The sequence below is a fragment of the Oncorhynchus kisutch genome, linkage group LG10 (genome assembly GCF_002021735.2).
Source record: "Oncorhynchus kisutch isolate 150728-3 linkage group LG10, Okis_V2, whole genome shotgun sequence".
Classification (NCBI taxonomy): Eukaryota; Metazoa; Chordata; class Actinopteri; order Salmoniformes; family Salmonidae; genus Oncorhynchus; species Oncorhynchus kisutch.
The window spans coordinates 13,005,464-13,029,056 of NC_034183.2; positions in this window are offsets into that span (position 1 = coordinate 13,005,464).

The following is a 23,593-nucleotide window of genomic DNA, read 5'->3' on the forward strand; positions in this document are numbered from 1 at the left end:
ACTCACTAGCAATTCAATAATTTCTCTATCCGAAATAGCTGCTTTAGGGAAATGTTTAATTAGATCTTAAAATTATAAAAGTTATTACAGGTAGATATATATGCACTACTTTGATATTATAGACAAGGATTTATCACACTGTTAATTCCAGTCTTGTTATTGTATGATCATTTGATATAATTTACACACAAATTAATGGGTTGAAATGAAAGTCATGCAGGGATATTGTACAATGATTAAAGTGCTATAAAGGTATTTCAAGTGGATGACATCCTGGTACACGGTAGTCCCATTCTGCAGTATAATTAAAAACTGCTCTGACATTCAATTTAGCCCGATTATATTCACTTCTCACAGTGTGTCATTGTTCTCGAATATAGAAAAAACGTCTCTCTTCTTCTGTATGAACAGTAAAGAAAAAGGTAACATTTGAACTAGAACACACAATGTATTGTGGAGTAAGGTGTGTATTGAGTGGCCTACGGACATTCACATTTTTGACCCTTGTCATTGTGCCTGCTGACTGTTCACGGTGACTCACTGGTGCGTACCAACCCTCGCCACGTTTCTGTGCCACACACACCGGGAGTATCTGACCCTCCGGCAGAGTTTTTAAACGAGTTTTGGGACAGGGGCGCGTCGCCACGCACCTGTCCATATGGTGCCCGATGGAGACTGAGAGGAGCGAACAGTCACCTGGCATTGTGACACACACACACGCACACACACACACACGCACGCACACACACACACACACACACACACACACAGACACACACACACACAAACACGCCCACACACAGTGGTGTCGATGTGGGACACAGGCCAAAGTTGTGCTCCAGAGGCTGCAGGGCTAGCAGCTGCTGACATCCAGCCATGTTGGGCCTGTTGGGGATCAGGCTACAGCTAGGTCTTGTTATTAAGACACACTGAGCTTGGTGAGACTACCTCCATTTTCCCTTATAGTGATGTCTTTCTCACACTACCCTCATCTCTACTTTCCCCTCTTCTTTAAAACTGTTAGGGTGGACTTTGGAGGAGGATGTTTTGTGTGACATTTTGTTATTTGTCATTGGCAATGCAGATACACCACAGGAGGTTGGTGGCACCTGGCTCCTGGTAACGGCTGGAGCAGAATAGATGGAATGGTATCAAATACATCAAACACATGGTTTCCATTCTCGGGATTTTTGTCATTGTTGTTGAGCACCCCTCCGTTCCTTTGTTTGCTGAAGCACGAAGGCCCACCTGAACACGTGGTTTCCATGGTTTCCATGTGTTTGATGCCATTCCATTTACTCCGTTCCAGCCATTATTATGGGCCGTCCTCCCCTCAGCAGCCTCCACTGCTGTATATGTTTATAGGGTGTGTGGTATGGGTGTGACAGGGAAATTTGAGAGGTCAATTTGGGGAAAATTTGGACACTCCAGGAAAGATTTACTCTCAGTATTTTTAGATCAGTTCCTTCTTAGTATTGTAAAGGATTTCAGTGTCTGTGGATTATTGTGGTTAAGTTATATAAGTGGAGCAGTATCATGGAAGGTCACAAGACGACAGGTCGACAACCTGAAAACCTCAGATGTATTTTTATCTGGCATCTAATCACTTTTGCCGGGAAAAAGTGGTATTGCCCAGAGTGTGACAATATGAATCTGGCATGAGCACCTAAACACAAGCAACCAGGGGCATGCTAAGTGTATGATTTGTGTCTGTGTCAATAGGCTCTGGACTGGACTACTTTTTCCATCCTAGCTAGAGGCTTTCTCACTCTGTATTCAGCCTAATGATGAACGTCACCATATTTCTTCCACTGGACACGGTTTGGATATGTTTTCTGAAGGAGAAAATAGATGAAATAAGTACATTGGTGTGGTAGGTAGTGTAAAATATGATATATTTTGATTAGGTGTGATACAGTATGTGTTGACAACCAACCATTGTCTTAGAGCAATGAGGCACGAGGCAGTTAATAGTCCAGCTTTACCTGATTATATAATCATTTATCAGGTTATGTCATTGCAGTAATGGTCATGAATGCACAATTAGATGAATATGTTACCACATACAGTACACTATTAATAGTATCTATCTTATCATTCCAATCTTTGAATTAAAAAACAGCATCTGTCATGATCAAAAAACATTCCTCATACCACTTCCTTCCTTTCATTGTTCTTAGATTTGAAAACAAACGCACAAATAGAAAATGCTATCTTGGGGGAATGGAACACATTGGACTATGTCTTGTGGTTAAAATAAAGCAAAAGCCCTTTTGAATTCAATCAAGTATTTTCTTATTTCAGCAACAATTATATTTCTTCCAACCTGCTCCAACCTTCCGTTCATTCTGTAATGCGTTAATTCAAAAAGCCATCACCTCTCTCACTCTATTCACTCTTTTCTCTCTCTAGCGCCTTCTCTTTCCCTCCCCTCTCTCCCCCTCTCCCCTCTCCCTTCCCCTCTATCCCCTCTCCCCTCTCCCTTACCCCCTCTACCCTCTCCTCTCTCCCCTCTCTCCCATTCCTCCCTTCTCCCCTCTCCCATTTCCCATTTCCCCTCTCTCATCTCCTCTCCTCTCTCCCCTCTCCCCTCTCTTCCCTCTCCCCCTCTCATCTCCCCTCTCTCCCCTTCCTCCCTTCTCCCCTCTCCCTTCCCCTTCTCCTCTCTCCCTTCCCCCTCTCCCCTCTCTTCCCTCGCCCCCTCTCATCTCCCCTCTCTCCCCTTCCTCCCTTCTCCCCTCTCCCGTTTCCCTTCCCCCTCTCCCTTCCCCCTCTCCCGTTTCCCCTCTCCCTTCCCCCTCTCCCCTCTCCCGTTTCCCCTCTCCCTTCCCTCTCTCCCCTTCCTCCCTTCTCCCCTCTCCCATTTCCCCTCTCCCCTCTCCCGTTTCCCCTCTCTCCTCTCCCCTCTCCCCTCTCTCGTTTCCCCTCTCTCCTCTCTCCTCTCCCCTCTCCCTTACCCCTCTCCCCTCTCCCGTTTCCCCTCTCTCCTCTCCCCTCTCTCCTCTCCCCTCTCCCATTCCCCTCTCCCATTCCCCTCTCCCATTTCCCCTTTCTCATTTCCCCTCTCCTCTTCTCTCTCCCCTCTTATCTCCTCTCTCTCCCCTCCCCTATCTCCTCTATCCCCTCTCCCCTCTCTCCTCTCCCCTCTCTCCTCTCCCCCTCTATTTCCCTCCCCTCTCTCCCCTCTCTCTCCATTCTCCCCTCTACCCTGCTCTCCATGAAGCCCTAGTGAACGCACGCTGTAGCAGCTGCTAGGTTCTTTTTTGCTGCCCTTCACATTTCACTGGTCAGCTCGCAGTAATCAACATGCGTTACCCACACAGGGCGTGATCCTAATTAACTCGCAGTGCACTGTAAAAACACACTGGGCCACATATGTGGGCCTCACAGCAGAAGTCAGCTGAACACAGCCATAGGGCCTGAGGGCCCAGGCTGAGGTTAAAGGGAGATGGACATCTTAAGTAAGGTTGGAGCAAGGCTGGAGCAAGGTATGTTTGTGGCCATTTTGTTTTACTTTTGTGCTCAGTCATAGGGTATGCTGAGATTATGGAATTCCTCTTTGTTCAGGTTTCAGCTATGAATTTTATTCAGTTATTAATTTCAATATCTTTACTGCTGGTCAAGAGGTAGTCTGACTCCGGTAGACTTCAGGTCAAACCAGGAGGGGTGGAAGTCTAACATAACCCCTGTTTATACCTGCTGTTAACATGCGTCTTTCGTCCTGCTATTGTCCTGATCTTGTCTAGTTACACTTATAAGATCTAATCACAATCAGATCACAATGTGCCTTTTAAATGTCTACATCTGTTTAAAAAATATGGGCGCAATCAGAATATGGACAAAATCAGGACAAAGGACTCATGTCAGCACCAGGTATAAACAGGGCTTTATACATTATGTTAACAGTACCCATGCGCATATCATATCAGAGTGAACATGAAGCTGAATGTGCAAGTGTTATGGTTGTGGCCCATATTCATTATTCATGAATGTTGATTACATCCCCTGAATTAAATTCAGAGTCATTGTTTATCCTTCCATTTGATTGATTCCTAATGTATGCTGATGGACACACCATGGTTTGCAATGGAGAACCAGCAGCATATTAGCCCATGGAGAGATGCCATTTTGGGTCTGAGTGACACCCATCGCCACAGGAAAGAAGCCCCATGGGGTTATTCAATCAGGGCTCCCTGCTGAGTGACGTTATATCCACCCTCTGATCATGCTGTGATCCAATCATACTTTCTCCTCACAAATCCCTTGGGTACACTATTAGAAAAAAGGTGCTATCTAATACCTAAAACAGTTATTTGCTGTTACCCATTGAAGAACCCTTTTTGGTTCCATGTAGAACCCTTTCACCACAGTGTTCTACATGGAACCCAAAAGAGTTCTACCTAGAACCAAAAAAGGTTCTACTTGGAACCAAAAATTATTCTGTCACGCCTGCTCCTGTTCTCCCTCTCCCTCTGTGGCGCTCAAGGGCGCCAAGCTGCCTTTCATTACACACACCTGTCACCATCATTACGTGCATCAGCGCTCATTGGACTCACCTGGACTCCTTCACGTTTTGATTGCCTTCCCTATATCTGTCTGTTTCCTCTGTTTCATCCCCGTGTCAGCATTATTGTCCTTTCTGTTTCCCCTGTCCAGACGCTGTCCTTATTCTGTTCCTGTCCATGGTTATTAAATGTTCACTCCCGATACCTGCTTCTAGCCTCCAGCGTCGAGCCTTACATTCTCCTATTAGAACCATTTTTTCTAAGAGTGTAGGGGACCCACTCTCAGAATACCATATAATTATAATGAAATCCAACTCAAATAACGCCTCACCAATCGAGTACAATGAAAGTTTGCCCAATCAAACCAAGTCATCAATACTTTATACTCAATAAAGAAACTAATTGAACTTTTGGCAAACCCAACCAGAGGGATTTGCCAAGGCAAACAAATTATGGTAGTGAAAGCAGTAGGGAGACTATAATGTTCAAATCTAATCAATAAAAATGCTAACTTACAAGCCTGCAACCAACCATGCAGTGCAAGAAATAGAGTTAAGAATATACTTACTAAATAAACAAAAGTTTTTTTTTTAAAGTCACATGGTATTTACACAACAATAATGAGGCTACATATAGGGGGCACCAGTATCACTTCAATGTGCGGGGTAATTTGTAAAGTGACTATACATAGATAATAAACAGAGAGTAGCAGCAGCGTAAAAACAAAGGGGGTCGATGTAAATAGTCCTGGTCACCATTTGATTAATTGTTCAGCAGTCTTATGGCTTGGGGATAGAAGCTGTTAAGGAGCCTTTAGGTCCTAGACTTGGCACACCAGTAACGCTTGCCTTGCAGTAGCAAAGAGAACAGTATATGACTCGGGTAACTGGAGTCCCTCTTCCTCAGCGTGGCAGATGTGTTGTTTACCCTTACCACCTGGGGGCAGTCTGTAACGAAGTCCAGGATCCAGTTGCAGAGGGAGGTGTTTTGTCCCAGGGTCCTTAGCTTAGTGATGAGTTTTGTGTGAACAGCAGTCTCACGTAGGTGTTCCTTTTGTCCAGGTGGGAAAGGACCATGTGGAGTGCGATTGAGATGGCGTTATCTATGGATCTGTTGGGGCTGTATGTGAATTGGAGTGGGTCTAGGATTTCCAGCATTATGGTGTTGATGTGAGCCATGCCCAGCCTTTCAAAGCACTTCATAGCGACCGACGTGAGCCCTATGGGGCGATAATAATTCAGGCAGGTTATCTTCACTTTCTTGGGCACAGGGACTATGGTGATCTGTTTGAAACATGTAGGTATTACAGACTCAGTCAGGGAGAGGTTGAAAATGTCAGTGAAGATACTAGCCAGTTGGTCCGCGTATGCTGTGAGTACACGTCCTGGTAATCCGTCTGGTCCATGGCTTTGTGAATGTTGACCTGTTTAAAGGTCTTGCTCACATCGGCTATGGAGAGCGTGATCACACAGTCGTCCGGAACAGGTGGTGCTCTCATGCATGCTTTAGAGATGCTTGCCTCCAAGCGAGCATAAAAGGCATTTAGCTTGTCTGGTAGTCTTGCATCACTGTGCAGCTCACGGCTGGGTTTCCTTTTGTAGTTTTCAAGCCCTGCCACATCCGACGAGCATCAGAGACGGTATTGTAGGATTCAATGTTAGTCCTGTATTGACGCTTTGTATTGGTTCATCTGAGCGGGATTTCTTATAAGCGTACAGATTAGTGTCCCGCTCCTTGAAAGTGACTGAGGTGGTATACTCCACAATGCTATTGGTTGAATTCTGGAACATATTCCAGTCTGTGCTAGCAAACAGTCCTGTAGTGTAGCATCCATGTCATCCGACTACTTCCGTACTGAGCAAGTCACATGTACTTCCTGCTTTAGTTTTTGCGTACTAGACGTAGTTGCTCTGTCCTGCCGATACACGGAGAAGCCAGTCAGCTCTACATTATCCGCGTCATCGTTCAGCCACGTCTCTGTGAAACATAAGATATTATAGTTTTTGATGTCCCGTTGGTAGGATTGTCTTAATCGTAGGTCGTCCAGTTTGTTTTCCAATGATTGCACGTTGCCAATTATACAGAGGGTAGTGGTGGTTTACCTACTCATACCTACTCATACCTACTCATTTACCTACTCGTCTTTTCTTCACTTTGATGACAGGGATTTGGGCCTTGTTTTGACAAACCTTTGCGTCGGACTCAATAAAGAAAAGATCTTTGTCCAGTTCGAGGTGAGTAATCGCTGTTCTGATGTCCAGAAGTTATTTTTGGTCTTAAGAGACGGTAGCAGCAACATTATGTACAAAAAAAAAATCACAATTGGTTAGGAGCCTGTAATACAGCAGCCCTCCCCTCCGGCTCCATTTTACTATGGCATTTATGGCATGATGTCATATGATGATCTGTGTAAGAGTGAAAGAAGGACTTTGAGATCTTCCAGGGGTCTTAGGGACTGTCGTTAGAGAGGCCATCCAGGAATAGGGCATTGGAAGTGGGGTAAGGAGGCCAGGAAGCCCAAGTGTGGCATGGGGCCCATGTGGAAGGGACGTGGGCAGAGATGTGAGTGAGCGGCAGCAGATGGACCTGACATAATTGCAGCTTGTAGATGGAGGAACCATCTGGTCTGTCAACTGTTTACTGTTAAACTCCAGGTGTGAACCAATAACCAACAGGATCAGGAAAGAGATGGTGGAAAAACTCAGCACCATTATAGAATCAACCTCACAGACAGTCTATTTGTGTTTATGTTTTTAATCTGTGAAAGAGTCTGTGAAAAAGCATTGAATCTTGCTCTGTCACAGTAGGGATTTGTGTAAATGCTGTTATAACTGACAGAAAATGAACATGAATTATAATTCAAATCTACAGTACAATATATATTACAAAGATATATGACTGCTTCCTTTCGGTTATCTCACAAATGGCTGTCTGTATGGAGCAAATTAATGGGACACAATAGCCTGAACACAACTGAGTTTGTACATTGTATCTCAATTACAGACAAATGCTTCAGCTAATGATCTTTAAAAAATATATTCAGATACGAGTGGCTGGCTGTTTATGACATCAAATGACACATTAGAACTCAATCATTTAATAGGATCTCTGTGGTTTTATGCACCAATTCTCTGATATTAGAAATAATCTAACAGTAATATTAATTAACATTCACATTAAAATCTTTCAGAGAAGGAAATATCATCAATCCTTTTCTGCCAGCAGGCACATTTAAATCTTTGAACTGGATCAACACTCTTTTAGAAGACTCTTCAATGTTATCTCTGTCTGCTCTGCTGAACTGCACAGATTGTTACATGCCTCTCCATGCTGCCACTAGATAAACACACTAAAAGAGCGTGGGTGTCTGTATAGAGATGGGCAGAATGAGGGAAGGTGCGGTGGAAGTGGAATGGTAGTGTATATTTCCAATTCCCCTGATCACTGGGCCTTACATTAGTCATTCCTGTCTTTGCGACTCAATTATCGGCTGATGTGCTGGCTGTACCCTCTTTCCTCACGTACCGCCTGGCCTTAATTGCCCACCTAGGTCTTCCTACAGCAATAAATTAACCATCAGGTCCACAGTCGGTTAGGAGATTAAATGGATTCTTGGCATTACTGAAAAGTTAATGATAAGATAAATGGGATCATAATTATTCGTCTGGGTTTAAAAGCAGATTTTAAACGCTTATTGTAAGGAAAATCAACAATAAAACTTTGTTTATTATTGTTCTAAATTACTCTGACTGTTCTTGACTATGGTGCATAATGTAATGAGACTATATTGCTATAGATGTACTGTATATCAGGAGGGTATTATCATACAGTTGAAGTCGGAAGTGCATGACACAAGTAATTTTTCCAACAATTGTTTACAGACAGATTATTTCACTTATAATTCACTGTATCACAATTCCAGTGGGTCAGAAGTTTACATACACTAAGCACCAGGTCTCCAGTATGTCTCCACAGCCCGGTACGTCCTGTGCCTCCTCCCCGCACTCGCCCTGAAGTGCATGTCACTAGTCCGGTGCCACCTGTACCGGCCCCACGCATCAGGCCTCCAGTGCGCCTCCCCAGTCCAGTACGTCCTGTGCCTGCTCCTGGCGTTCGCCCTGAGGTGCGTGTCACCATCCTGGTACCACCAGTGCCGGCCCCACGCACCAGGCATCCTGCGACGATCCCCAGTCCAGAACTTCCGGTGACAGTTACCAGTCCAGAGCTTCCGGCGACAGTTCCCAGTCCAGAGCTTCCGGCGACAGTTCCCAGTCCAGAGCTTCCGGTGACAGTTCCCAGTCCAGAGCTTCCGGTGACAGTTCCCAGTCCAGAGCTCACAGTTCGACGTTTCACAGTTCGGAACCTCCAACGATGGTCCACAGTCCGGAACCTCTTGAGACGGTCCACGGCCTGGAACTTCCTGAGACGGTCCACGGTCCGGAACCTCCTGAAACGGTCAACGGTCCGGAACCTCCTGAAACGTTCAACGGTCCGGAACCTCCTGAAACGGTCAACGGTCCGGAACCTCCTGAGACGGTCAACGGTCCGGAACCTCATGCGACGGTCAACAGTCCGGAACCTCCAGCTCCATGGCAGGAGCCTTCCCCTGCGCCGATGCCCAGTCTGAGCACGGCGTCCAGTTCAGTTCCAAGGCCAGAGTCTTCTTCTGTGTTGGTGCCCAGTCCAGGCACAGCGTCCAGTCCCGCTCCATGGCGGGATCCTTCCCCTGCGCTGAGGTCCAGTCCAGACACAGTGTTCAGCCTGGGTCCATCGCTGGATCTGAGGGATGAGCGGGTTCTTTGTCCCGCACCAGAGCCGCCCCCGATGCTGGCAGATCCGCAGGGGATGAGCGGGTTCTTTGCCCTGCACCAGAGCTTCCACCGACAATAGACACCCCCCCAACCCTCCGTTTTTGTTTCAGGTTTTGCGGTCGGAGCCCGCACCTTTGGGGGGGGGGGGGTCCTGACCATAGAAAGCTTTTATTTTCTATGGTAGAGTAGGTCAGGGCGTGACTAGGGGGGTTAATCTAGTTTATATTTTCTATGTGGGGTTCTAGGTAGTTTTTTCTATGTTGGGGTTTTGGTATGATTCTTAATCAGAGGCAGCTGGCTATCGTTGTCTCTAATTGGGGAACATACTTAAGTAGCATTTTTTCCACCTGTGGGATATGGGACATTGTTTATGTTTGGAGTTAGTGCACATAGCAGTAGTCACGGTTTGTTTGTTTTTTGTTTATTGTTTTGTTAAGTTTCACTATTAATAAAGTATGTGGAAGTCATATCGCGCTGTGTCTTGGTCCATCTCTACAAATGAGCGTGACAGCAACTGCACATGGGGACAAAGATCATACTTTTTGGAGAAATATCCTCTGGTCTGATGAAACAAAATATAACTGTTTGGCCATAAGGACAATCGTTATGTTTGGAGGAAAAAGGGGAGGCTTGCATGCCGAAGATCACCATCCCAACCGTGAAGCATGGGGGTAGCAGAATCATGTTGCTTTGCTGCAGGAAGGGCTGGTGCACTTCACAAAATAGATGGCATCATGAGGAAAGAAACGTTTGTGGATATATTGAAGCAACATCTCAAGACACAAAGTCAAGGTATTGGAGTGGCCATCACAAAGCCCTAACCTCAATTTCATAGAAGATTTGTGGGCAGAACTGAAGAAGCATGTGTGAGCAAGGAGGCTTACAAACCTGACTCAGTTACACCAGCTCTGTCAGGCGGAATGGGCCAAAATTCACCCAACTTCTTGTGGGAAGCTTGTGGAAGGCTACCCGAAACCTTTGACCCATGTTAACCAATTTAAAGGCAATGCTACCAAATACTACTTGAGTGTATGTAAACTTCTGACCCACTGGGAATGTGATGAAAGAAATCAAAGCTGAAATAAATAATTCTCTCTACTATTATTATGACATTTCACATTATTAAAATTAAGTGGTGATCCTAACTGACCTAGGATTAAACCTAGAATTGAATGTCAGGAATTGTGAAACTGAGTTTAAATGTATTTGGCTAAGGTGTAGGTAAACTTCCAACTTCAACTGTAGATGTTAGAAAAGCATGTTTTGACAAATGTTTTAAGACAAGAAGATTGATAGGAGAGACAGACTGGAGAGGAAGAATTAACAAGGATTTGCATAGAAACATCCCATAAGTGAGCTATCAATTTATTTATGTTGTATATTTGCTTAAGTATGACGTCTGCCATCTTCCGAACTCCCCGTCGTTTCCCTGTCAAACATCAAGGTTTGTTCTGATAGTAAGCTATACTTTTAATCACAGCTGATTAAATTGAAATGCGGTCTATTTTACAAATGCTAATAGCGAAAAAGGAATGGCTCACATATACTGTATATACGTGAATGTACATATTGCATCTTGCTCTGTCTCTTTATAATGTGCGTTGTTGAATCTTTAGAATGCTTCCCAAGGCCAGACTTCTGTGATCTAAAAAGTAGAAGGGCATGTAATTAATACACCAGTTTTGCACCAGACTTCCCACACCTCTGTTCAGCCCTGCTTTGATCATATGTTGTTTATATACTTATTTTATCCAGCTCCAGGATTATTTATATTCATATTTACCATGATAAACATACACTATAAATTACAAAAGTTCAGCATGGCCACAGCTTTGAGAGTGCCGGAGAAACCTGCAAGTGAGGCATATTTTGAGAGTGAGTGGCTTAACCAGATGGGAGAGCGAAAGAACATTTCATCACCAGAGCACATGTGCAGGTGCATCTAGAGTAAGGCCTCACAAAGATAGATAGTGAGAGAAAGAAAGAGAGCGAGAGAGAACGAGGGAAAGAGAGAGAGGGGGAGGGGGTAAAGGGATAACAATAGAGTACAGCGAGAGTGAGAGCTACAACTACAGCGGAGATATAGACAGAATAGCTTACCATAGATATACGGGAAGAAAGCAAAGGTCAGAGTGAAAAAGAATGATACAGGGAAAGAGAGAGAACAACAATCCTCACAGATGAGACCCACAATCCCATCTGCTTCATGCACCAATAAATATATCAGCCAAATTGTTTCATATTCTCACCAACCATGCGTGTTTAAAAATAACGTGGGGCAGTGGCGCTTTGAAGTCAGCCTTGTGCATGTGTGTCGTAATTTCATGCACTTTTCAAATCTGAAATAGTTTCTCTGAATAAACATTTGAGCTGCCAGCCTATTGAATACAATAGGGCACTATGTTCAACCTGATCTAAAGCAAATCAGAGCACAACGGTTCATGAGCTAATTAGTAGATTCATCTAATGCAATGATGGTGTTGCACTTTTCCACAATTAGTTTGGTATGACACAGATCTGATGGTGTGAGCTGTAAAGATCTCTGAGCTGATACAGATTCTATTTTCTTCATGCATCTTGGGAAATGATATACATTGACCTAATCTTCACATTTTATCTTTGACCTTTGCAGCATTTGAGACCTAAGATAATGTTCTACTACAACAGTCGTTTGGTTCCACATCCTGTTTCCCTGGGGGATTATGCCTTGTTTTCCTCCTGGTAATGTCATTACTACTGCATGTGTTTCAATGTACCAATATTGCAATCAGACTTGGGGTTGATCATTCTGGGGCATCTTCAAAACAGCCTTTCTGAATTTTAATGTCAGAGAAAATCCTTTTCGTTCCTCTAATGAGCAACTGTAATTAGTGTGTGTACAAAGGAACACAGACTCTCCCTTATTACCATAGCAATGTTTAATGAGCATCGTCAACATGGAGGACTAATTACAAAGATAAACAAATGGGATAAAACATATCATACCTATATGTGATACGGTATGTGGGTGATAGAGATTCTGTCACTTGTCAAGTTTAGAATATATTTTTTTATTTTATTCTATGACCACTATTCAGATGTTTGATGTTTAGAATAGCCTAACGCACAGTCAAAACCAAGGGTTAGAAGCGGTAAGCATTTACGTGACTTTCACACCTCCATTACAATCATGAGACACATTTCTGTGTGAATAGCGTATGTATACACAGAAAATTCTCCAGTGGTAAATCGATATTAAGATTATTAAATGTAACACTGTTCCAGTGTCAAAACAAGTCCACACTTTTCAGTTTTAAATTAACACACTGCTTAGTGTAAGGCCTTATTTGCATGTTTCCCAGTGTGCCTTGCCTATCGAGTGAATTGTAGAGTTACCACCCATGAGTGTATTTGTTAGTGACGAAGACATGGTTGTTGCATTCATTCATTCAGTCTTGTGGCCATCACAAAGTGAGATCTTCAGTGTATATGTTATCATTCAAATGGAATTATACAATACATATTTCATAAGGACTTATTTGGAGGGCCTAGATTTACCCTAATAGAGCAGCCTGAAAGTCATGGTATACAGGCCACATCAGGCCTGCAAGTCACATTATGCTGGTTTGCAAAGTGACTTGGAATCCAGCCAGAGTGGGGATATCCAACATTTGGAATTTTGATTTAGCCGCAACCTGCATTCAGGATGACTGCCAGGGTTGGGAAGACTAAGAAATGAGACAACCTTAAACATGTAAACTTGAACAACCATTTCAGTAACAGGCACAATAAATCCAAGAAACAAATTGGATTAGTTTAGAGACCTGTTATTTATATTTGAGTAGCATAATATTAAAGAATCAATCAAAGTACATGCAAAAATACAGATATTGAAAAAAAAATTGCAATAGAGCATGCTGGGAAATAATTATGGCTGTGGGTTTGGATCAACTCTGAGCGTTAATGAGTGTTAATTCAACACTTACAGAGTTAATTCTGAATAAACACAACAAAACAATTACACTGATAAACCAACACTAGCTAACACTGGCCAATTTGCTGTGTAGCTGAACTGACAATGCTTAAAATGCTTTAGAGTGTGGTTAGATTCAGCTGGTGACTTTATCTGAAAGCTGCTTGAGAAGGTCAAACTAAACTTACAAAACTCCTTTTACCGTGAGTGTCAAACTTCACCACTTTGGAGGGCAACCTGGCATTGGGTGGGTGTGTTTTGTGTGGAATGGTGTGTTTGGGAGGGTTAAGCCGGACACCTCAGGAATCCTTTCATTTTCAGACGCTGCTGCTGCTGGGATCAGCCCATTAGCTAGTCCTGGAGAACACCACCAGCAGAGAACCTGCTGGGCCAACGATATGGACCGCTCATCGCTCTGCCAATTTACTGGGCAATTAGTCTCTACAAGTCACAAGGGTCAGGCACACCGTCTCAACACCAGGGAAAAAACCTGACTTAGATCATTCTGCAATCCAATGATAAAGAACTTTTAAGGTGTGTTTCTGTGTTTTTTTTTTCTCTATCCGGAGAAAAAGCATAGAGAGAGAACGTGGTCCAATGTAGGCATTTACCTGAGGAGGTCACCTTTGAACACCTGTACATTTTCCTCTGCTCTCTTTAGAGTTTTGTGAGGACACTGTTGTCCCTGAAGATCGTGATAATTTCCTGTTGATATGAACGTAAACCCAGGGTAGGATTGTCCTACTGTTGGCATTTGCAGTGTTATATGATTTAGAAGGAAAACATAAGATTCCAACTAAATATTGCTGGTGTGCTCATGGGACATATATGACTTTTGACAGTGCCTTGATCAAATTAAGCTAAAAGCTATCAAATCAGAAAACACTCACAATCAATTAACATGCAATTCACAGTACACCATTTCATCCATTTGTTTTTATCTAGAGTAGAAAACATTGTTTAATGGCACCAGACAGATTATATATATATATATATATATATATCTCTCTGGTATATATATATATAATTTATTTAATCTCTGGTAGAAATGAGCATAATAATTGAAATTGCATGCAATTATGAGATGGTATCCCCCTTCTAAAGACATGTGCAAAAACACACACACACACACACACACACACACACACACACACACACACACACACACACACACACACACACACACACACACACACACACACACACACACACACACACACACACACACACACACACAGGGAGCTGTTGGATTTAATGAACAACACTTAAGACCTTTGACCCTTTTGCTGTGATGTTGACTTTGGTTTAATTAATATTTGCTACATTAAAACTTAATTAACAAATTGCTGAATTTTTATGTTAACCAGTCAGCATTGGAAATGGAACATGTATATTATCCACATCTATCCAGTAGATGTAATGTTTACAGATCATTTCCTAAGGCCATGGTTGTGAGCATGTACAGAACTGTACCCAGCTCTGGTGTCTTTTCTACTCCAAAATGAATACAAATGAAATGATGGCAACACCATTAAAATATAATTATCCCTTCCAAAAATAACCCTAATAACCCTAAAAATAACCCTAACACCTATTGGTCCATATTATCAGGCTGGTGTGTTATTTTTGCGATAAGCATTATAAACTGTAGCCCAACTGAAGCAGCATTTGATTACATTTTATATTGCTTAAAAATCTACACTTGAAATATGTATACCCTCCTAAGACCCAGCAAGAAACATGTATTTTTCACATAAATGTTTGGGGTGAAAAAACGTATATAAAGATGATTTATTTGTACAATATGTGCACTGTAGTGGCCATTAGGACTCCGTTGATAGTAAATCGTTTTTTTATTAGTCTTATACCCATGATATGTAGGTGAAGTACGCAGTGCAACGAAATGCTTACATACAGGTTCCCCTTTCGACAATACAACAACAATAGGAAAGTAATTGAGTGAATAAAGACTCAAGGAATAAAACACAGGATATACATTTAGCAAAAGTATAATACAAGGATCAATGATCAAGGTGACACCTTCACACATGTGATGTCATTAAGCCCAAAATGTCCTCTCAAAGGTACAACAGGACCGAACACAGTGGCAAGTATGACCTTAGAGATATGGACCAAATACTAATGTCCATTAGAGAGTAAAAAAAATGCATTTCTGGGTCTCTGGAGATACTAGATACAACCCCTATGTAGGAGCTACATATAGGGGAAGGGGTTTTATATTGTTTTTATGAGATGTCCTAAGATTGTAACTAAAAGTGATGACTCGTGTGTGAAACTGGTCTCACCGTCTTTCATATACTTTTTACCTCAATGACACATCCCAGTCTTCAACATTACCATATGTCGACGCCTTACTGCTGATTCCTGGGTTACTCTGACAAAAAGGGACAAATCCCCGTCTGTTACTCTTTGTCTTCTTCTAATTACCAATTTCCATATTGGCGGTCTTTGCCAGACCGGGAGATGATTCTGTTTCTAACACCTTTTGGGAACTTAATTCATTTTGCTAAAGTGTCTTAATAATTACAGTGACATCAAGGTTAATTGCCTAATCTCTATTGCCATAGAGGTATCCTGTTCAAATCCCCACACAATCTGTTCCATAAATGGCAGCCAGACGATCCCTGTAACAGAGGGAGGCTGTGACCTAAATAACGTTTTTCACAAACTCCAGGTACTTCCTGACCAGGGACTTGTAGAAACTGTTGTCAATTAGTGATGTGTCATGCTAGAAAGGTTCAAAGGAGAAGTGCAACCTGTGCATATGGATCTATACGTGTTCTTTGGTGGTCTGAAGTCTTGTTCATATCGAGAGGAAGTATGTTATGTCACAGCAATCGGAGACTGACACCATGACAGAACTCCTGTGGTTCTGTCCTGCTGTTATTGTCCCAGTGCTGAAGCACAGTTGGAACGCACAGCTTGATGTAGACATGACGAACACGATAGCCATTTAACATGAATCATTAAGGACTCTATCTCGACTAACCAAACACATTGGTTGATCAGGCTGCTGTAGAGCAATGGAATAACATCCAAGGGCATGTTGGCTTTCAAAATAGCTATTAGCATGAAGCATCATCAAGACATTCAAATGCCTCTTTATCAACGCTATACATTCATTTGATGAACATAGCTGGTACCACTTGAGCAGGCTGCATAAGGAGTTTTAATTACAACCGGACAAAACGGATGTTTTTTCCTCACAGTTTCCACAGGGAAAGTGCATGGGAGACTGGGTTTTTACTTTAATCAGAAGACACTTAAATGTCATAGTTTTTTACATCTGCTAGTAGCTATTTGTTTTGCCTTTGGCTTTTGCTTTGTTCATGTTAGAGTTGTTTGTGTAGTTTCTGATAGAGAGAGTAGAACTTTGGTCAACCATCTCTACTCTACTAGAGTGAGGGTTCACACATATGGTGGGAGTATTTTTGAGAACTTTGTTGCATAGCAAATTTATTTCAAATAAATGTTAATGATGAAATGGATGAAATTTGTAAATGACAGTAATGCAACATTTAAATCAAAATTCTTGCCCTAAATATGAGGGACTAACGGAACACAAAAGGAGATTCATTGCACTTCCATTCTTCCAATTCTTGACACAAGGAAAGTTGTGATGCCTGTAGCCCAGCAGCAGCGTTCAGGCACGGGGCTAGTTGTAGAGCAGAGCAGCATCCTGGGTGATGGATGTTGGTGTCAGCCACTACCTGTCTCGGGTCCAGGGAGGATGTGGTGGACATTTGCCAGCACCAGCCCAGGTCTGGTGACAGGAGTCCCTGAAGCATGTCTATGGCCGGAGAAAAAGGTCAGCAATCTGGGATTAATAAGAGGACCAATCAGGCGCCATTTATAACAAACTATTATATATTTCAAAAGTTGAACTTCCTGAAAGTTTGTGTGTGCATCCGAATAGATATTTAATCCATTTGATGTATATTTTAATATTTCCTCAGACTTCATTACACTATTAATTAGGATTGGTAAAACAATATATACACTACAGAGAGAGGTGAACCTATTTCAGGAGAAAAAGGCAATTGCAAACAATTGTAATAAGCCTAGAATTAATGATCATTTCTTCATTTCACATGATCCCCAGAGGGCTAAGACAATATTTACTCACTAATTTAGAGATCAAAGACTTTGGGAGCAATCCAAAGCATACAGCAAGACAATAATATTGGTGTTAGTCTGACATCTTCGTCTCAAAGTGTATCAGAACAAATATTTTTTTCTTGAATCAATACATGTTCAGCAGAGCTAATACCACCACCAAAATCTGAGATGAATATCTGTGATATAAGACAGTTAAAATAATTAGCCACATTAAATCCTTGAGAGTGAGAGAAAAATACAAAAAGTTGCTAGCGGGAGACTACATGAAAGTGTTAAGAGGTTCTCAGCCAAGCCGGAGGCAGCACAGCTGGTTACGGGATCTCAGTCTGGCCTTGCCATGACTGTCACAGCGGCCCTTGGAGCAACATTACGCCAGGCCTCATTTCAACTCTCTCCCTTCTGCACTTCCCACAATAACTAGATCTCTGTACTGTCCCCCTTTCACTTCCTCAAGTCCAAATATGATGCACACCCCATGGACCAGAGGTGGGTTTCCCAACTCCTCTGTAGCTAAATGTTATTTCTCCCTTAGATGACCCAGACCACATATTCTGTCCCTATTCTCCATCCACCAAGGTTGTGTATGATATCCAACATACGTATGTTGTTCATATTGTTCCTGTGTTGCTCTGTCATGATCCAATCCCATACTGTTAACTGTTAACATCCAGTAAATGCATCATTGGGCACATGTTAAACAATACAGATTATAGATGATATCATTAATAATGCTGATCCATTAGACTGAGGCTAATGGCAATGGGAACTCAGAAGTGTATTCTTCATAAGGGCTCCAGTAAATCAGGAAATGGCTAATGGACCTGTATTAACTGATTCCGTATCATTCATATGGCCATGTACAGGATGTGGAATATTTTAAGTCCAGAATCAAAATGACATATTCAAGGCATTGGCAGGTGCATGGACTCTGACCTCAGTAGAGGGATGGGAGAGGAACAGAGCATTGGATTTAGATCTTTGCATTTTTGTTTGGGTGTTAAAGTAACTCCGGATTCTTGTGGGTGAAGAAATGTAAGACATGTTGTCAGATAATTTGATTAAGATTTACATCCAATAAAAACATATATACTGTACAAGCAGTTCTATTCACCAGGAGGTGCTGTGTCAAAGTCAATGATGTTCCCAAGGAAAATATAGTGCTGACAAAGTGGGATATCATTAACGCCAAAAACTTGCTTACAGTAAATGACATTATATTTTTCATGCAGAGAAAGGGTTCATGCTCAAGCAATCAGGTGGGCCTTTCTATAACAACACAGCGGCATTGTGGGTCATAGAAGTCACATTATCTACATTCATGTTGATAGCCCATTTATCTCACTTTAAAACATGACAAAGGGAGCGACCCCATCAATGCGCTGATGACATGAAGTGAAGGTTAACGGTTTTTAGAATGCAGAGCACATTTCGTGGAATAGGCCGCCATCCTCTAGCAAACAATGCATTTCATTTTGTGTTTAATAGATTGTCATAACATTGCAGAGAGGCTTTGCGTGTGATAGAATAAACCATTAAGCGTTTTTTTCTCCGATGCTAATGTCTCCTGCTGTATGATGGCCATGTTCTGAATATCAACCATGCCTTTGCACATACAATGAACAACCAATTGATACTCTGAGGTAGAATGAAATTAATGTTTAGAAAAGTCTCCAAGAGTACCTAGCTTTAGCACACTTTATGCACCTGTCAATGTTCATGTAATATTTATACACATAAATGCACAAATGATCAACATTTTATTGACCCATTTTCTTCACTCTTTGCACAGATCCACGGCGGCTCCTCCGCTGCCTGCCCTCTCAATCTCAAGAACAACAGGTCTCATTTGGTCCGATGTCCATGTCGAGCAAATGTAGCAGTATGTGGGTGGAGGTGGAAATCATTTTATTGACGTGTATGGTTGGCGGACTTCCCATTCCTTTTCAGGAGAAAGCTTGAGCCATGCTCACTCACTCACTGCAACAATCAGAAGTGACCTTCGAGGTGACAAACAAGGGTGACTGCGATGGATTGTTCACATATTTGCTTACGTAACCAAGTCATGTACTTCGAAGATGAATTACCCTGCAAACCAGTTAAGACAAGTGTCGTGGATATTAATTTAAGTTTGATTCATATATTTCTAAACTCGGTGACTTATTAGATGGGTTCACAGCGAAGGCGACAATGTGTACCAGAATACATAAAGGAATGTGTAATTATGAGATACAAAATAAATGGATTGTATAAGTGAATCTTGTCTGATTTAATGTGGGTCCTTTTTTTAAATCTTTAACAACAAATCAACAAAAACATGAACAATATTATCGTCACATGTGGAATGTGACATCCAGCCACATTCTCACAAAAACTTTTTTGTAAAAAGGTCTTCTAAATCTGGTAGAAAACCACTAGTTTCCAGCCACTTTGTATGAATGTTAGTCTATACTGTAGTTTAAAGCCATAATCAAATGCGTTGCTATAAATCAGTGACAGTGAGCTTAAAATGAACCTCCACCTGAGTAATGTTCTATGTGATCCAAAGTGTTTTCTCTGTTTACTATTATTTCTAAATCTAGAGGGAAATATAGACACAAAAAGATACCGTAGCAGTCAGAGAAATATAATGTAACTACAGCACCTCTTTAGAGAAATACAACGTAGCCCTACAGGAATTAGTCATATCCACACTCATTTTCATTCTGCAATTTTTGAATTGATTGAATGGAGAACCTTTAACATGTTTATGTAGAGCAATCTATGATTAGATGAAGATCCTGTTTCACATTTCCAACCAGCCTTGAATCAATTCGCTTAGGGCTATGACTCCAAATGAGCTGACTAAACTTATATATTGCTAAGATAGTTGCCTTAAATCAGCCAAGCTACCTTTTCAGAATTTCTCTATTAGAATTTATATCAGAATGTGTCTGTCTTGGATGGAAATGGACATAAGAGGTCCTTAGACCTACCCTTCTAAAAATACTTCCTCATCTATCCCCTCTTCTGCTCACTCTATGAGGCTCATTATTGAAATGTCAGGCTAGGAAAATACAACAAGGTCATTTAGTTCTGTTCCGCTAACTTGAGAAATTGCTCTGCCAAATCACATTTCTTATCACAGCTTTACTGTGTTGGGGAAGCTACTCTGAAAATGTAGTTTACCAAGCTACCATTTACTTCAAAGAAACATATACATTGGCTTCAGAAAAGTATTCACACCCCTTTACTTTTTCCACAATTTGTTGTGTTACAACCTGAGTTTAAAATGGATTAAATTGATATTGTGTGTCACTGATCTATGCACAATACTCATTATGTCAAAGTGGATTTTAAAAAAATGTAAATAAAAAATGTTCAGCTGAAATGTCTTGTGTCAATAAGTATTCAAGTTCAGGAGTAAAATGGGCTTAACAAATCACATAATAAGCTGCATGGACTCATTCCTTGTTCAATAATAGTGGTTAACATGATTTTTGAACGACTAACCCATCTCCGTACCCCACACAAACAATTATCTGTAAGCTCCCTCAATCGGGTAGTCAATTTCAAGTACAGATTCAACCACAAAGACCAGGGAGGTTTTGCAATGCCTCGCAAAGAAGGGCACCAATTGGTAGATGTGTAAAAATAAGAAAAGCAGACGCTGAATATCCCTTAGAGCATGGTGAAGTTTTTAATTAGGCTTCGGATGGTGTATAAATACACTGTCACTAAAAAGACACAGGTGTCCTTCCTAACTCAGTTGACAGAGAGGAAGTAAACTGCTCAGGTATTTCACCATAAGGCAAGCTATGATTTTAAAACAGTTAACGAGTTTAATGGTTGTGATATGAAAAAGCTGAGGCTCACTCAACAAAATTGTAGTTACTCCAAAATACTTCTAAATGACAGAGTGAAAAGGAGGATATGTACAGAATAAAGGGAGGATATGTACAGAATAAAGGGAGGATATGTACAGAATAAAGGGTGGATATGTACAGAATAAAGGGAGGATATGTACAGAATAAAGGGTGGATATGTACAGAATAAAGGGAGGATATATACAGAATAAAGGGTGGATATGTACAGAATAAAGGGAGGATATGTACAGAATAAAGGGTGGATATGTACAGAATAAAGGGAGGATATGTACAGAATAAAGGGTGATTATGTACAGAATAAAAGGAGGATATGTACAGAATAAAAGGAGGATATGTACAGAATAAAGGGTGGATATGTACAGAATAAAAGGAGGATATGTACAGAATAAAGGGTGGATATGTACAGAATAAAGGGTGGATATGTACAGAATAAAGGGAGGATGTGTACAGAATAAAAGGAGGATATGTACAGAATAAAAGGAGGATATGTACAGAATAAAGGGTGGATATGTACAGAATAAAGGGAGGATATGTACAGAATAAAGGGTGGATATGTACAGAATAAAGGGTGGATATGTACAGAATAAAGGGAGGATATGTACAGAATAAAGGGAGGATATGTACAGAATAAAGGGTGGATATGTACAGAATAAAGGGAGGATATGTACAGAATAAAAGGAGGATATTTACAGAATAAAGGGAGGATATGTACAGAATAAAGGGTGGATATGTACAGAATAAAGGGAGGGTGTGTACAGAATAAAGGGTGGATATGTACAGAATAAAGGGTGGATATGTACAGAAAAAATATTCCAAAACATTCATCCAGTCTGCAACAAGGCACTTAAGTAATACTGCAAAAAATGTGGCAAAGAAATAACATTTTTTGTCCTGAATACAAAACGTTAATGTTTGGATTTGCCCCAACACAACACATCACTGAGTACCACTCATCATATTTTCAAGCATTTTAATGGCTGCATCATGTTTTGGGTATGCTTGTCGTTGGCAAGGACTAAGGAGTTTTTTTGTGGATAAAAAAACCCCAGAATACAGCTAAGCACAGGCAAATTCCTGGAGGAAACCTGGTTCGATCTCCTTTTCAGCAGACATTGGGAGACAAATGTACCTTTCAGCAGGACAATAACCTAAAACACAAGCCCCAAATCTACACTAGAGTGGCTTACCAAGATGACATTGAATGTTCCTGAGTGACCTAGTTACAGTTTTTACTTAAATTGGCTTGAAAATCTATGGCAAGACATAAAGTATGTGAATACTTAATGTAAATTAGATATTTCTGTATTTCATTTTCAATAAATTTGCCAACATAGAAAAAACAAATGTTTTCAGTTTGTCATTATGGGGTATTGTGTGTAGATGGGTGTGAAAACAATATATTTAATCCAATTTGAATTCAGGCTGTAACACAGTATGGAATAAGTCAAGGCTTGTAGTTTACAAGTTAAAGTTACTTTGAAAAAGTAGTTCACTACATCCAAACTACTTAGCGAAAATGATCATACCTACATCTGAAATATCATAGACTGCTGGTACAGGCTTTGGTTTTTCCATTTATATTTTTGAGGTTGGAACATTAGCGCGTTGGCAAGTGGGGCGGACCGATTGGTGTCACCTCGTTAGTCAGTATGTGTTACACCTGTGCTGGGTTGTCCATCTCATTAGTCAGATGGTGTTTCACCTGTGCTGGCCCAGCTGATATTTAAGATTGGCTGGCCCAGTGCTCCAGTTGTCTTGAGAGATGTAAAGGGTTTTTACACCTTTAGTCAGCTCTCCCTATTTGATTTCTAGACAACCAATCTTTTATCTGATTATCACTGTTTTTGTTTTGCTTTCTTTCTTTTAATTTATTTTCTTTGCCTCTTTTTTGTATAAATGTGTGGGTGTCTTTTAGGTCCCATTTGTTGTTGCTGGTCAACTTTCAGTGACACCCCCATGAGTGACTTGCAGAACACCCCCTAAAACCCCAACGGTTTTGTTTTGGTAGTTGTAAGTGAGTCTTTGTTATTTCCCCCTTCTGTTTGAGCGACAGTTTCTGCTTTTCTTGCTGGAGAACGTAACACCACAACCTGCAAGACCAGTTCACTCTGGAGTCGGATGTAAACAGAATGTATCATTTTGCCTATTAAACACAAACAGTTTCAAGTGAGAATTAAACATGTCTGATGCTTAAAAATAAATTAGATTCTTGCCTACTTTACCCATTTTCTTTTTGCTAAAAAGTGGTGTGTAGTTCCAGTAGTTAGCTACAATGCTACATGGCAAAAACAGTTAACTACTAAAAACACTACTAATATTCGA